A 17,210-nucleotide genomic window follows, 5' to 3' on the forward strand; every position below is an offset into this window, starting at 1 on the left:
AAATTGAGGAAAGCCTTAGGAACTCCTGGGGCAACTTTAAATATCCCAACATCCGAATCATAAGGGTGCCAGAAGGAGAAGAAGAAGAGCAAAAATTGAAAACTAATTTGAAAAAAATAATAGAGAACTTCCCCAATCTGGCAAAGGAAAGAGACTTCCAAAAAGTCCAGGAAGTTTAGAGAGTCCCAAATAAGTTCGACCCAAGAGAGCACACACCAAGGTACATCATAATTACATTACCCGACATAAAGATAAGGGGGAGGTTAAGAATAATACAGGAAATGGAGAAGCCAAAGAACTTACACATATGACCCAAAGACATGAACTGAAGTGGGTAAATGCTGGTGGGAGGCGGGTTGCAAGGTAGAGGGGAATAAAGGGAAGAAAAAAATGGGACAACTGTAATAGCATACTCAATAAAATATATTAAAAAAACAAAGCTGAGAAGTATATATAAATAAATTAATATAATAGTAAAATTTTTCAAAGTGTATATAATATCAGCAGTCAAAATTTACACTTATATACACCAAATATAATTTATAAAACATGATTTTAAGAATATATTATTAACAACAAAGAATATAAGGTAGTTAGGAATACATTGTACAATAAATGTGCAAGATATGTGGAAAAATTATAAAACTTTAATACTTAAAAATTATAATACTATACTTTAATTGCTTAAAAAACAAATAAAGCTACACAATCATTTCATGAATAGGGCAGTTTAATATTATAAAAATATTAATTCCCATAAGTTAATCTATAGATTAAATAAAATTTTCATAAAATTCCCAACTATCACAAGATTTATAAGGAGCTTTACAAACATTTTTAAATTTTAATGGAAGGTCAAATGCTCAAGAATAACCAACACACACCTGAAGAAAAAAAAAGTGGAAGATAGGGAAAATACTAGCTTAACAAAAAGAAAAACTATAATAATATTACAATAATTAGCATTGAATAGGGTAATAGACAGATTGATCAATGCAACATACTTAAGAACCCAAAAAGAAACATTTTCATATATGGTGGAGCTTTTGCAAATTAATGGAGAGAAGATTAAACATTCAATAAATGGTGCTGGGAAAACTTATTATTCAAACAGAAAAAAAATCCCAAAAGAAACAAACAAAAAAACACCAAAATGTTATTGATGCAGACACCAGCAAGCAGTGTTCGCGTGTTGTGGCTGAGATTAGAAAAATCCACATGGGCTACCAAGTCCTGTGGAGGAAAAGGGACCTCATAGCCACTCTCTCAAGAGGAGAGCATGCTGACCCTTGCCTTGACAAGCTTCTATTGGCTTAATTTGCACAGAAAATAGGGCATATATGGAACGTTCATCAATCATTGTCAGGCAGTAATAATCAAATAGCATTTAAAGAACTTCGAGGGCTTATTTTGAGTCAGGGTCAGATAGCTAAAGGGCCATAAAACTTTGGGGAAACAAATTCATTTCGTGTTTAGACCCTTATCATTTAAATTCAGGGTATTAGCAAAGCAGGTTTCAAAGGATTTTATGCATTCTTTCGTAGGCCTGATCACTCAGGGAACTGGCCCTTTCCAGCACAGGGCTGCACCCACCTCCAGCATTGTTTCAGGCTTAGGTCAAGCAGGGGAAGTAAGGCAGCCAAGAGATTAGGAGACTTCTTGCAGACAGTTGAGGACTCAGGCCATGTCAAAGCCATGGGGTGAGGGTCCATCACCCCCTTTCTCCATAGCCTCCCAAATCCTTCCCTGAGGGTTCCCTCATGACTGTGCCTGTCATAGGTTGTCCCTCCCTTGAGGAATCTTACCCATCATTGGGTAACTGGTCATGCACTGGGGGCCAGGCAGGGTCCAGAGGCAGTGCTCCTGCCAGGGGGATAAGCTTTGTCTCCTTAGTGGCTTAGGGTCCCGAAGTCTCTCACTCAGCCTTAGCCATGGGGTGTTATAGCTTTTGAAACCAGGCAGGGTGGTTCCCAACATAGTATCCCTAATTTATGCCCATAAACAAACACAGTATTCAATGTGCTAAAATCTTAAATGCAAAGGCACATATTTAAAATTTTAGTGGACTATATATAGAGTATCCTCAATTTTAGGATTAAAAAGTTGTCATAACAAAAATTGTTTATCATGGTATTAATTTCTTGTGGTTGCTCCACCAAATTGCTACAAATTGGGTGGCTTACAATACAGAAATTTATTCTGTCACTGTTTTGAAAGTCTGAAATCATGGTTTCTGCAGGCTCATGTGACTTCCAAATGCTCTAAGGAAGAATCATGCCTTGAAAACTCCTACCTTCTGGTGGTTGCTGGAAATCCTTCATGTTCCTTAGCTGTAGCAGCCCAATCCCAATATCTGCCTTTCTTGTTAGGTGGCCTTCCTCCTTGTGTCTCCTTTCTCTGTGTCCAAATTTCCCTCTTATTAGAATAGCAGTGACTGGATGTATGGCTTTCCCTAAACCAGCATGACTTCATCTTAACTGGATTGTATTTGCAAAGATGTTACTATCAAACATGCCTATATGCAGGCTCTGAGTGGTCATAAATTTAGGAAGGAGGGACACTATTAAACCCAGTACAACCACGAAGGAAGTGATTGATCAAAGAATGAAAAGACAAGACACAAACTGAGAAAAGACATTAGCAATATGTAAAATGGACAATATTCATATAAACATACTATACATAAGACATGAACAACTGATATGTGCCAGTAAGGAAGACAAATACCCCAGTAAAAAAGTAGGCCAGGGTCATGAATAAACAGTTCACACAAGAGGAAATACATTTGGTAGATTTGCCTAATGAAAATGTGCTAGACTTGCTTAGTAAGCAGAGAAATACAAATTAATATCAAATAAAATATCATTTTCCTTCCTCTTAATTATGGGCCTGATAATAGCAAGTATTTGCAATGATGTAGCATAACAGGAACTATCATACATTACTAGTTAGATTGTTCACACAAACATTATTTTTTAACAGCAAAACTTTAGACACAGACCAATATTTGGTGGTAGAATAATTGATATATTGCATATATTTACTAAATGAACTATTATACAATAAAAATGAATTAACTAGAGATTTATATGACAGCATGGTTGAAGTTCAACCAAGTAAAGCTATTTAGCATATGATTGATGTATATTTAAAAAAGCAAGAGAATGATAAATATAAAATTCAAGATAGTGGTTATCTTTTGGGGGTACACAAAGTTGATGCAGAGAAGGAATTTATGATGACATTGGTCATATTTTAGTTCTTGGGTGATAGATTTCTAGGTGTCCATTTTATAAGACTTCATATGGTAGATGAATGCTACATAGACTTTAGCATTAGCATAGCAAGTATTTTGTGATCTAAATTAAAGAAAATTTGCATATTCATAGTTTTAAAGTGTCATGGTCTGAGAACCCAGATATATACAATGCTTTGAAACCAGCCCCATTTCAATGTGGTGCTGAGGATTGGGATATGAGCAGTAGATAGAATGTACTGGCAAATCTATTGTCCCTGAATCCCTGCTGCCTGTACTGGGATCTACTAGGTTCAGAATTTTGGGAAAGTTTCTTCCCTTCTCTTTACCTCCATTTCCTTGTTTTTAAAATGAAGATTAAAATGGGCCCTTCTTCACAGGAAGATAATATGAAAGAGTGTAGGTAAAATTCTTAGTATGTGGTTGCTTAACACATAGTAAGTGGCTAGTGAATATGACCTACATCGATTAGATCAGAGGACTGAGATGTGATTGCATGCAGGCTTTCTCATACTTCCACCATTGCCCTGAACGGGCCTTGCCTCCAGGTACCTGCTGCCCTCTCTGCCTGTGCTGCAGAAAGAAAACATGTGAGCCCAAATCACAATAAGAAGCCAAGGCCAAGTGGGCCTGCAGTCTAAGGTTGAACTGCCTGTCAGAGTCCAGTCTGGATGAACCAGTCTCCAGCTAACATGCAGCTAAAAAATTGAAACTAAATAATTATTTTTAAGCCTATGAGTTTTAGAACATTTATTTCCAAAAGTAGTTGACTGATACACGAGATGCTATTATTGTCGTTGTTATTATTATTGGAATTAAAGACTTGAAAGATAGTTGCTCTAGGTCTGCAAAGTTTATCTCACTCAAATTGTACCTAGGTAGGTTGAATTAGTGCCTTAAAACATTGAGAATTTTCAGATGCTCTCCTGAGCAGCTGCCTTAAGCATAAACAACTTACTATCATGATCTTGTCTCTCCTCCAGCTCCAGAACACATAGGCTTGAATCGCCTTTGCTTCAGCACACTGTCAAAAAGATCCCAGGATAGAGAAGAGACACACTATCCGTAGTTCAGTAGATAGTCAACATTGTAATTAGCTGTTTGACATCTCTGTTCTGATGTCTCCCTTTGCTGTCAGAGCACAGTACTGGCCATAAACCACCCAAGCACAGAGTGTTTTGTTGATTTGCGCTGCAACCTTCCTGGTAGTCAGCGTCAGGATTATGTTACCCCCTACATAATGAAGACCCCTAGTCTTGAAGAGGCTACAGTGACTTAACCAATGCCAAAAAGCTTGTAAATGATAGAACTGGACTCAAACCTGCAAATTCTAGAGCTAAACACTAGCTTTCTTTCATTATTTCATAGATGCCTTTTAATAACTCCAATTTTCTTGAGCATACAAACTTTTTAACAGATTGGGTCACCAAAAATTGGACCAATCTCTTCTGTCAAAGTGGTGCCATGAGCAGTGTGCAAACACACAAACATGACAGTGTCTCACCCCTATGCCATATATCAGTGGAACTCAGACAAATACATAGATTCCAAAACAGTAGCTTCTGGAACTCTAGATCTCTGCTAATTTCTAAATGTGTTTGGTTAGAAGATCTGAACATAAAGGTTGCAGATAATGTAGAAAAAAATCTTTACCTAAAGTAATTTGGAAATGTTTGAACTTATTAACTATCTTATGCATTAAAAAGAGATTGCAGAAGCAACACACCAAGTTCTTTTTTCATATACTGTACTTACTTGGAAATTAATTTATCATGTGAAATAAATTGATAAATAAATTTATTGTATTTTTTTAAAAATCATCTGCACAAACAAAAAAAAATAGTGGAGGCTTTCCACCAGATTGCCTCACAGGGCTATCCAACATTTTGGTATCTTTGGGACACACTGGAAGAAGATTTATCTTAGGCCACACATTAAATGCACAAACACTAATTAAAAGTGATGGGCCAAAAAAAAAGGTTTTAAGTAAATTTATGATTTTGTGTTGGAAGAAATTCATAGCCATCCTGGGCCACATGTGGCCCATGGGCTACAGGTTAGATACCCCTGGATCAGATATCCTTATTTGTAAATGCTTTAAATAATGTTGTGCAATTTTAAATAATACAACTTATTTATATGAATAAGATCAAAAGAGTTTCTATATAAGTTCCTTGTTGTTGGAAGATAGTTGGGTTCTATAGTTTAGTGCTAGGAGTGAAGGCTTCTGTATTTGACTGCTAAATTACAATCTCAATTTCACTGCTTGCTGGTTCTGTGACTTGGGAAAAGTTACTTCAGATATCTAAACTTCAGATTTGTTATATATAAAATGAGACAACTAATAAGACATTTTCAAATGTTCTTGTGGAGTTTAAATAAGAAAATTCATATATAGCACTTAGAAGAATAAATGGCACTAAGAAAGTGTTCCAATACTAGCAATTTATTACCAATTATTTCTCAAACAGACATTGGTTATATATGACCTCTGGCAAGTGATTTCATCTTTGTTAGTTGTTTCATCTGAGTAGTCTATGGAATTGATTGTTTTACTTGAGTATTTTATGCTGGTTAATAGATTAGACTTGTGGCAGACGACTTAAGTTTCAGATTCTTCAGGTAAGCAACAGAACATCTCTAGGTTTGAATGCCCATTTTTATAAAAATATAAAATGCTGAAAGTAAGATAATCTATCTCATAAGATTGTTCAGAAGATTTGATGAAGAAATGAATGCAAAATAGAACAATGCCTTACACACGTCAATACTTAAAAATGGTTATAATAATACAACAATAAAGAAGTTGGAATAAAGGGCTCATTGTGATTATTCTTGTCTTCAATGATCTTGAAGTGTTGACTCTGTAAATTTCTAACAAGAATATTTTAGAATCAAGCCAATGATATCTTTGTTATTATGGTAGTCACCTGTCCCTAGGTTGTTGGTCTCCAGCTCACCCTGTACTTGGCTTCAAGCCACCCTTCCTAATGGGCTCTGTTTGGGGCTGAGCCAGAGTCCATAAACATGCAGTGGGTCCTATAGCTCACAGCTGCTGCCAATCTGTTGCCTAGAACACACTCTCCTTGAAAGAGAGCTCCTCTGAGTTGTCATCCCTGTGGTGGCAGGAGAAAAAGATGTCCCTCAAAAGTCCCTTCTTCCTGCATTATAATCTACATTTCTGAAAATCCTTGAAACCCATTCCTGTGCATTGCTTGCCCCATCCCAGAAAGGTTTTATCACCTGTGATCCCCTATCTATACCAGGAATATTTCTGTCTTTGTCCCAGACTATAAAAATTTAGGCCTATGCACCTTTAAAGGTCTACCTAGAAACATTTTGCCCTACATAACTAAACAGAAACTCTCTTTACTGAAACTTTTTATAACATTAAAAAAATCCTGAAATTACTATGGACTAGAAGGCTTCTGTGATCTTATGATCTGTTTTTGTCTGCTCTCTGGTACAATCTCTTACTTCTGTGCTTTAGCCACACAAGCCTTCTGTCAGTTCCTTTAGGATTCCAAGTTTATTATCACCTTATTGCCTTAGTACTTACTGTTCAATTCTGCCTGGAATGCTTTCAAAAAAAAATATTTCCTGGTTGGCTTTATTTTTCTTTCATTTTTAAGCCTGCAAAGAGGTCTTTCTTAAACATCCAATACAAGAAGAAAGCCCCCTAAATATTCATTCTGTCATTCAGGTCACTCTTGCATAGCAGCTCTCAACTGGGTTGATTCAGCTCCTCTTCCCCACAGAACATTTGTCAATATCTGGAGTTATTGTTGACCATCATAGCTGAGAAAGTGCTCATGGAATACAGTGCATGGGAGTTGGGGCTGCTACTAAGCATCCTACAATGCAAAGCACAGCCCCCACAAAAAAGAATTTTCTGGCACAATATATCAGTAGTGCTAAAGTTACAAAATTGAATTTAGCACAGGGTCTTATGTTATTTTTGTCAAAGAATTTGGCATTCTTTGAAACTATTTCATTCATTTATTCTTTTCTTGATTTTTCCTGTGTCCCAAATTAGGATGCAACCTATATGGAAGCAAGGATCTTATCTGTCATGGTCAGTGTCACATTTCCAGTATCTATTATAGGGCCTGACAGTTGGTTAAAACTTTACAAACATTAGTTGAATTAATAAGCCATTCAGTGAATCCATTTTGGCAGAAACTTCTACTAACCACATTGAGTACTTAACCAAAAAAGGTCGGGTCATGAATGGTGTGCATGAATGTGTATGTCTCTGTTGGTTATTTGTTGGACTGTGCCAAGAAAATGGATTATATACTTGGCAGCAACAGTATGACCCCGCAGTGACTAGCAATAATAGGCAATACCCAGTGTAAGAGTATTTTGCTTTCCTTGGGTGTCTAAGTAGCCATGGAGTAATCTTCTGTATCATACTGGTGGTTTTCTTAACTGTACTCTGCTGAGAACCCTTCACAGGTTCTTAGTACATTTGATTATGATTTTATTTTGAACTATATATTTAATTACTTAAAAATAATAAAATATTCCCTGGCTGAGTGGCTCAGTTGGTTAGAGCATCATCCCATATACCAAAAGCTTGTGGGTTTGATCCTGGTCAGGGATGTATACAGGAGGCAATCAATTGATGTTTCTTTCTCTACCTTCCTCTCTCTCTAAAATCAATAAACATATCCTTGGATGAGTATTGAAACATTATAAAATCCAACATACATTCTCATAATACCTGTGAACAAGTTTTGAGCACATTGACATTTCTAACATTGAACTTTTGTGATCAGGTTAACACACTCCTTTTGTGTAGATTTTGAAATACTACCCCACCCCCCAAGATATACACCTTATTTTCATGGATATACATTACTTGAAAATCTTGAGAACATTTTAATGAACATTTAACTGTGCACAGTACCATTTGATTAAAATTCAGAAATGCTTTTCTCTGTTTATTTAAAATAAGGCAGATGAAAAATACCTCAGTGAAATGCCAGTGGTGTCTCTGGCATAGTTCTCCTAAGGACAGAATAGCACACAGAACAATGAGAAAAATGTGTGCTATATGTACTGGAATTGTTTTGTTTTGGATAGCTTCAGCAATTATTTTAAGCATGATAGAATGTAGAACTGGTTTTGGGGGGGCAAGATGGCAGAGGAGTAAATAGAAGCCACACTAACCTCCTCCCGGGATCAATCTGGAATTACAACTAAATTGTGGAAAAACTACCCAGAACAAATAGCCGGAGAGTGAGAGAGAAGCCTTATAATCTTGGACAGACAGAAGAATCAGCTTCAGCACAAACTCTCTGGTAAGAAGTACAGTGGTACAGTACAAGAGGACTGGCTGTGGGCACACAGGAGGCAAGCCAGAAGGATAATTAAGCAGCCTATTGGATCCCCCTAAGAAGAATGGAGTCTAACCCCTAAGCTGAGATCCCTAGCCTAGAGAGACCATAGACCAAAAATACACAGATAACAACCAGCAGCGAAAAGTGGCAGGGTTGCTCTCCACTGTTTGGACATCTGGAGATGCAAAGAGTCATTTAAAGAGCTAACACACAAATCTTCATTTGCTGTTACTTACCAGAGGTTCCAGCAGAGGTGGGAGCAGAGTGGGCTAGAGATGCCTGAGGGGAGAATGGGGACAGAAGCTTTGGGGATAGAGTGGAGAGAAGAGCTGCAGGGATCCTGGTGCTGAGTCATGCCCCAAATGGTGGTAGCTCTCGAGCTCAGACAGACCACTCCTCAGAGCAGCAGCAGCCTGAGGGGAAACAATAGTTCCAACCCCAAGAGAGACTCTGCCCTGGCTCTGTGGTGCTTAAGCCTGACTGCTGAGTGCAGAATGACTAGATTAACAACTGAAGGAGATAGCCACAGACAATAGATACCTGACAAAGGGAGGGGGGAGTATACTAGAGATGCTTGAGGACAGACTGGGGATCGAAGCTTGGGGGAAGGAACTGGGAGAGTGGCTGCTGGGATCTCTGTGCTGAGCTGTCACCCATACTGCAGCAGCCATTTTGTTCAGACAGACCACTCTCCTCTGAAAAGCTGCAGCCTGAGGAAAAACAACACCCCCAGCCCCAGAAGGAATCCTGCCCCACCCTATAGGGCTTAAACCTGACTGCTGAGTGAAAAGTGACTAGATTAATAACTGAAATAAACAAACATAGACAGCAGATCCCTGGCAGTCTCAGAGCTGGCTTCCTAGGGTCAGATGAGGTCAATATCTGACATCACCAGAGGTGGATCCAGAAAGAAAACACAGTGGTAAATAGAAGAGGCTACTGAGATGAAATCCACCATGGTCTTCTTCATGATTAGTGACATTTTTGTTTCCTGCATAGCTTCTTAACATTCATATCTTGTCCAGCAACTTTGTGCTTTTAAGTCACTAGAATTTATACTATGGTTAATTTCTTCCCTTTCTTATAATAGTCTTTATCTATTTAAACCCTTATTGACACTGGTTCATTTGCAGTTGATACTGAGGTTGTGGGGGGAGACATTTTAGCAAATGTGGGTTTGTTCCCTGAGCTTTGTGGTTTTGTTCTGGCAGCACATACACAACAGCATACAAGATGTAGTGTGGAGAGTGACTCTCAGTCAACCACCTGGATGGAAGGACCCACCAAAGAGTGACCCAACAACAATCAAAATCCAATTACTTTCAGAGAGCCAACATAAATGGTACCCCAAGAGCAGCAAGTTCAGGACATCAAGGACACTGAACCACTGAATCTCACAGGTCTCCTACCATAGAAGATCACACCACAAACTCAGGGAGTCGGAGCAGATCAATTTAAGAATCAGAGGAAAACAAGAAGAGTCTCATAAACAATGGAAGACAAAGAAACAAACCCCAATGAAATGAAAGGAGGAAGCCTCAGGAAGAATGCTAGGCAAGTCAACTATTAGATATTGAGTTCAAAGCAATGGTTATAAGGAAGCTGAATGAGCTCACTGAGACATACCACAAACTACAGGACAACTATGATGAACCTACTGCGAACTATATCAACATGAAAAAGGAAATAGAAACTATCAACAAGAGCCAAGAGGAAATGAAGAATACAATTTCTGAATAGAAGAACACAGTAGAAGGAATTAAAAACAGGCTGGATGAAGCAGAGGATTGAATATGTGAGCTGGAGGACAAGGTAGAAAAAACTGAAAAGAACAAGAAAAGGAAAAAAGACTAAAAAAGAATGAATAGGTGTTAAGGGAACTTCAGGATAACATGAAACATAATAATATCCATACAATAGGGATACCAGAAGAAGAGCAAGGGATAGAAAACCTGTTTTAAAAAGTAATGATAGAATGTAGAATTGGACTTTAATTATTGTTATGGAATTGGGGCAGTATGCACCCCTATGTTATTATTGTAGTAGTTTTATATATGCCATTACTATTTGTATGAATTATTTTTGTCTTAAACTCTATTTTATCTAATATTATATATATATACACACACCTATTTTCTTTTAGTTTTTGCCCACCTGATATGTCCTTTGTTTTTCAATCCCCCATATTTAAATTAGATATATCTCTTATAATAGCAGATAGTTTTTGGATTCTTAAAAAACCAGTAGAGCAATTTTGTAAAATTAGGTCAGAGAGCTCACCAGAGTTTAGCCCATTTATGTCTATATGATTTTCAATGTATTTGCAATTATTACTATCATCTTATTTATGTACTGTAGGTCTTCTCTTTCTTTTCTCTTATTTTAGATGCATAAAGATTTTTTTCTCATTCCATTGTATCTCTTTACTTTTTTGCAACTTCTATGTCATTTGTCTATTATTTTAGTAAGCTATTGTAACATACCTATCTATCATAATGACATCTGAAGTTAATCAATACTGTTGTTATACTGCAGAATCATACAGAACCTTATAGCCATTAATTCAGATCATCTTCTCCCAAGTTAAATATTACTATTATCCAGTGCTTTAGTTTTAATTCCTCCCAAATCAGACAATTTTATATTCTATATTATTAGTATTTTATTTACCCATATATTTGCCAATATTTTTTCTCACATTTCTTCTTGCAATTCAGCCCTTTCATGTGATATAATTTTCCTTCTACTTGATATACATCCTTTAGAGCAGCTGTCCCTAATCTTTTTGGCACCAGGTACCAGTTTTGTAGAAGATAATTTTTCCATGGACTAGGGGATAGTATGGTTTCTGGATGAGTCAAGGGCATTATATTTATTGTGCACTTTATTTCTATTATTATTACACTGTAATATATAATGAAATAATTATATAGCTCACTGTAATGCAGAATCAGTGGAAGCCCTGAGCTTGTTTTCCTGCAACTAAACAGTCCTATCTGGGGGTCATTGGAGACAGTGACACCCAATGTGTGTTGCTTATGTCCACTCTACCCCCATAGTCTTGTTTTAGTTGCTGTCACTGCAGAAAACCCTCCTTGTCAAAGATAGGAAGTTGGAAATGGAAGCAACCTTTTCAGTGCTTTTATGGCAATCTGAGGATATTCTACCTTGAATTTAATCCAGAACGTATGGAGATTTGAAGTTGTCTGAAACATACGTCTAAGGCCACCATCATTTGTAATCTCAACTCAAGCAGATGATTCTCTTCTAGCATAAAGTCGATTTACCTGTCTCATTTTCAAATCGGTCACAGATCCATTCCTTCCTAGTTCAGGGGTCTTTGTGGTTGAGAAGTAATTCTCAAACTCTTTTGAAAGCTGAGATAGGTGATCATGCACCAGCTGGGAAGGAGAAGGCTCTGGCTCAGTCTCTGTCAAAATCTCTGCTAATGTTTGAAACATGTCAAAAATCCCCATGTTCACTCGTTAACCCCATAATTCTAGTCTGGCCTTGAATAAAGCCACTTTATCTTGTGACACCTCCAGAATTTCATATGGTTTATCCTAGTACTTGTAGCTATTCACATATAAGTGTACAAAAACAGAGAATGAAATGCCAAAATTGATAATACCTTAAAGTTGTATAATATTTTAAATATTTTAACTTATCAAACTGCCTCTTGTTGATTGGTAATAACAAAATATAAATTTGAACATAAAATTAGCTCACACTAGTAAAATATCACTTTGGTTTGTTTTACATATTGGAGTTTTTACAAAATATTTCATTTGAGAAGAACTCTTTGAACTAAACCAAACGAAAGGATGAAGGATGCATTTTGTTCTTAGATATATTACCCTTTACCTGTTTACTATTCTGATATAGATTCTTAAAATATGAGGTCTGTCTTGAAAAAGTCCAGCCATTGTTATATAATGAGCATGGTTTGTGGGACATTGATGTAACCTGGCAGCCAAGGAGAGTGGACTGAAATGCAAATAAATGAATAATGACAACTTCATTGTACTGGTCAGTGGGGGCAGTAGAGATTGTTAACTGAGCATGTGTACTGTATGGTCATCACATTAAAAGTGACTGAGTGAGTAGAGAAACAAATCTGCAACAAATTTTGCATTAAACTCGAACATTCCTCCATGGAAACTATTTTGATGATTCAGAAGGTTTTCGGGGATAATATAGTGAGTGCAATACAAATAAAAATGTGGCACAAAATACTTCAAAGATGGTCAAGAATCTGTTGAAAGTAATCCATGTTCTGGAAGGACTGCAACCAGCAAAATATCTGAGAATGTTGAACATGTATGGGCTGTAATCAACAAAAATCAGCAACTGAGTGCGAGAACTAGATGTCGATCTGGGGGTTCCAAAAACAACTGTGCCTGAGATATTGACACAGGATCTAGGCATGAAACATGTTATGGCCAAACTTGTTCCACAGCTTTTGCTACCAGAGCAGAAGGACATCATGATGCACTTGCTAATGACTAGATTCAAATTGCTACCAGTGAACCAGATTTCCTTAAGAAAGTCATAACTGGAGATGAATTGTGGGTCTATGGCTATGACCTGGAAATGAAGGTCCAGTCATCCCAATGGAAGTTGCATGGTTCTCCATGCCCAGAGATGGCACAACAAATTCTCAGCAAGATCAAGACCATGTTAACTGTGTTGTTTGATTGGGAAGATGTCTGTCACCAGTATGCTCCTCTAGGTCAAACAATTAACTAGGAGTATGACCTCAGTGTACTTTGTCAATTGAGAGATGCAATGTAATGGAAATGGCCCCAGCTATGGGCAACTGGTGATTGGTAGCTTCATCACAACAATGTAGCCACTCATGCATCATGTCTCATGCAGAGACTTTTAGCTAAACATGAAATCACCCAGGTAACTCAGCCCCTGTAGAGCCCAGATTTAGTGTTCTGTGACTTATGACTTTTCCAAAAGATAAAATCACCTTTAAAAGGGGAGAGATTTCAGGCCATCAGTGAGGCTCAGGAAAATACGAGGAGGCACCTAATAGAGATTCCAACAAAGGATTTTGCACAGTATTTTGAACTAGAAGAGATGCTGGAAGGACTGTGTGAGATCCTAAGGTGCCTACTTTGAAGGGAACTGAGTCATTATTTTCCTATGTACAATGTTTCTTGTATCTTCTTCAATAAACGTCTCTATTTTTCATAGTACATGGCTGGATAGTTTCTGGACAGGCTTCATCATATACTGTTTTTATTTTTTTAACTTTTTAATTTTTAAGATTTTATTTATTAATTTTTTTGAGAAAGGGGATGGGAGGGATAAAGAGAGAGAGAGAGAAACATCAATGTGTGGTTGCCTGTCACATACCCCCTACTGGGGGCCTGGCCTGCAACCCAGGCATATACCCTAACTGGGAATCAAACCAGCAACCCTTTGGTTCTCATTCTGGCACTCAATCCACTGAGCCACACCAGCCAGGGCTATTGTTGTTATTTTTAAAATAAGAGTAAATATTGTCTGCTTTATCTTGACTAATAGATATAAATCTTTTGAAAAAACTTCTATCAAAATGTGAGTTAATTCAGACTTTCCTCTTATACATCTAGCCTAATACCTATCTCACCAAAAGTGAAGGCTAAATACAAAATACAATTTAGAATCCATGCTTTTTATAGAATTACTTAATTACTTCTAACATGCAATTATATACTCTTACAAGATGATTAGAGGATATTTGTGCTAAACAGATCTAGAATAAATTGTTATCAATCCAGCTGACAATAATTAATTAAACTGTTTCTTCTTAAAATTTCCTGCTTCCTGGTAAAATATAATATCTTTCTAGTTTACCTGTTTTATTGACACAAATATTGATATAATGTTTATTATGATAGCATAGTCAAAATAACTTTTCCTTTGCCTATAATAGTCTTCCATTTCATGTAACTCCTGGAAATATAACTTACCATTCCTATTATGTTCTTCATGTGTACCTTCTTTATCTCTTGCCATAGTTTTAGAACTAAAGATTTAATTTTTGTGAATAACTTAAAAGTAAAGGCAACTGTTAAGCAAATTCAATAATTATATAACTGGTCAATAATTCTAGATTTAATGATTTAATAATTTAATGCTCTGTATTTTAGAATTTTTTTCTTTTTGAAGAGTTATTTAATATAGATTATAGTTTAAAAGGAACAATGATGTTGACATTATCATCATCACCATCATCACTGACACTATCACAACAACAATCACAGTTACCATTCTTTGTATTGTAGTATTCTCTACAAGTTCACTTAAATTATTTCATTCAATCCTCAAAATAATTCAGGGAAGTAGAGAATGTGTAACAGGCCACAATTTAGAGATGAGGAAATTAGCTTCACGAATTGGCATGAAATAACTGAGCCAAGCCAGGGCTCAACTCCAGGCCTTACAACTCGGCCTTTTGTTCTTTCCTCTCCTTTGTGCAATCCCAATGTTTGTGAAGCCCCAAACTATCACCTATAGCAAGCAATCATTCTTATGTAAGCTAGAAATACCTTATCAAAAACAATTCTTATGCTCTGCAGGTCCATTCATACTGTTGCAAAGAGTAAATTTTTCTTCTTTTTTACTGCTGGGTAGAATTCCATAGTATAAATGCCCCATAGCTGTTTTATCCACCCATCTATTGGACTCTTGGGCTACTTCCATATCTTAGCAATTTTAAATAATGCTGCAATCAATATAGGGGTGCTTATGTTCTTTTCAATTAGTGTTTTGGTTTCCTTTAGTTATATTCCCAGAAGTGGGATTGCTGGGTCAAAGGGCATCCTTTTTTAACTTTTTGAGGTATATCCAAACTGTCTTCCACAGTGGCTGCACCAGTCTGTATGCCCACCAACAGTGAAAAAGGGTTCCCTTTTCTCCACATCCTTGCTAGCACTTGTTCTTTGTTGATTTATTGATGATGGTCATTCTGACAGGTGTGAGATGGTATCTCATTGTGGTTTTTATTTTTATTTCTCTGGTGATTAATGACATTGTCTTTTCCTATGTCTTTTGGCCATCTATGTGTCCTTTTTGGAGAAATGTCTATTCTGGCCCTTTGCCAATTTTTTTAAATTGTTTTTTTTTTGTTTTTGTTTTTTTTTTGGTGTTAAGTTTTGTATGTACTTTATAAATTTTGGATATTAATTCCTTAACAGATGTATCAGTGAATATGTTTTCCTATTCTGTGGGTTGTCTTTTTATTTTGTTAATGATTTCCTTTGCTGTGCAAAAAGTTTTTAGTTTGATGAAGCCCTATTTGTTTATTTTTTCTTTTGTTTCCTTTGCCTGGAGCGATATAGCTGATAAAAAATTTCTATGAGCAATGTCCAAGATTTTGCTGCTTTTGTCTTCTTCTAGGATTTTTATGGTTTTATGTCTCATATTTAAATCTTTGATCCAAGGAGGGGGAAGATGGCAGTGAAGTAGGAGGGTGCAGATTCCACTTTCTCCTACACATTGGGGAAAAACCTAGATGATTTATGGAGGAACAGAGCAAACAGAAAACAATCTGTTATATATGAAGTATATATGAAGACAGGAGACCAAAAATTGTAATGGACATTGAAAAACCAGATGATAAGGAGAGTGCTTCAGGACAATAAGTTCCCAGGCCCAGCACCCACCGGGTCTGCCACAGGGTTCTTGGGAGAGAGCAGAGTCAACAGCTCCCTTCCCATCCAAACAAGATTTGAGCAGCACCGGAAAAGACCTGGTTGCTTGAAGTTTCAGAGAGGGGAATAAGGACTAAGTGGCAAACACACAGGGGCGGTGAACACCCATGGAGTCTGTGGATGCCAGATGGGGAGAGTTGAGAGTTGAGCTGTGATGGGCCCTGATCCTGATAGTCCCCAGACTCATTGGTGAATAGGGCTCCGTGAAAGGCCAGGCCTCTGTATGGAGCAGGAGGCTTGAGTAGGAGGAATTTCTCAAAAAGAAAAAGTAAAAAAAGAGACACTGTTTGAGGAATTCTCCTGAAGAAGCTGCTCCAGCCTCCTCCCTACCCAGCCGAGCAGCACTCCCAAGGTGGTGAGGAAGGCCCTGTGCACCCCTATAGGCCTGGGAAGAAGGTGCACCCAAATCTGTGGGAGTAGAGATAGCCTTGCTGAGTGCATATGCCCACAACCCAGGGAAACTGTGCTCTGTGGAAAGCCCCAAGCCCACACCCATAACCATGGGGATAGTGGCTCTGAAGAAAGCCTGGATCTAACACCCAGAGTCCGGGGAAGAGGCACCCAACTAGTCCTGGGGATAGTGTGCTCCAGAGGCTGACTGAGTGTGGATCAGGAAGGGAGAAAAGTGAAATGAATCACTCCTCAGCCTGCTGCAGGCAGCAAGACTAGCAAAACCAGTTTGGCCAGTTTGAAACCAGCAAGAGGCTTTTTTAAAAGTAATTCTTTATTTTTAAAATTATTTTTAAATTTTCCAACTCCTTTTTCCTCTCTTTTCTTCTTTCTTGTTTTATTCATTCTTCCTTTCTTTGCCATTTTATCTCTTCTTCCTTCCTTCTTCTTCCTCTTTTTTTTTTTAGTTCCCACAAATGAGACAAAAAAACCTGGAACTGTGAAAAGACC

The 17,210-nt window shown here is 37.4% G+C and overlaps 1 pseudogene; it reads right to left on the reverse strand.

Moving 5' to 3' along the window:
* The window catches only part of LOC114501353, a 35,838-nt pseudogene extending 23,761 nt beyond the window's left edge, over nucleotides 1–12,077 (reverse strand).
* Nucleotides 12,078–17,210: the final 5,133 nt, after the last annotated feature.

The sequence above is a fragment of the Phyllostomus discolor genome, chromosome 7 (genome assembly GCF_004126475.2).
Source record: "Phyllostomus discolor isolate MPI-MPIP mPhyDis1 chromosome 7, mPhyDis1.pri.v3, whole genome shotgun sequence".
NCBI classification, from domain to species: Eukaryota; Metazoa; Chordata; class Mammalia; order Chiroptera; family Phyllostomidae; genus Phyllostomus; species Phyllostomus discolor.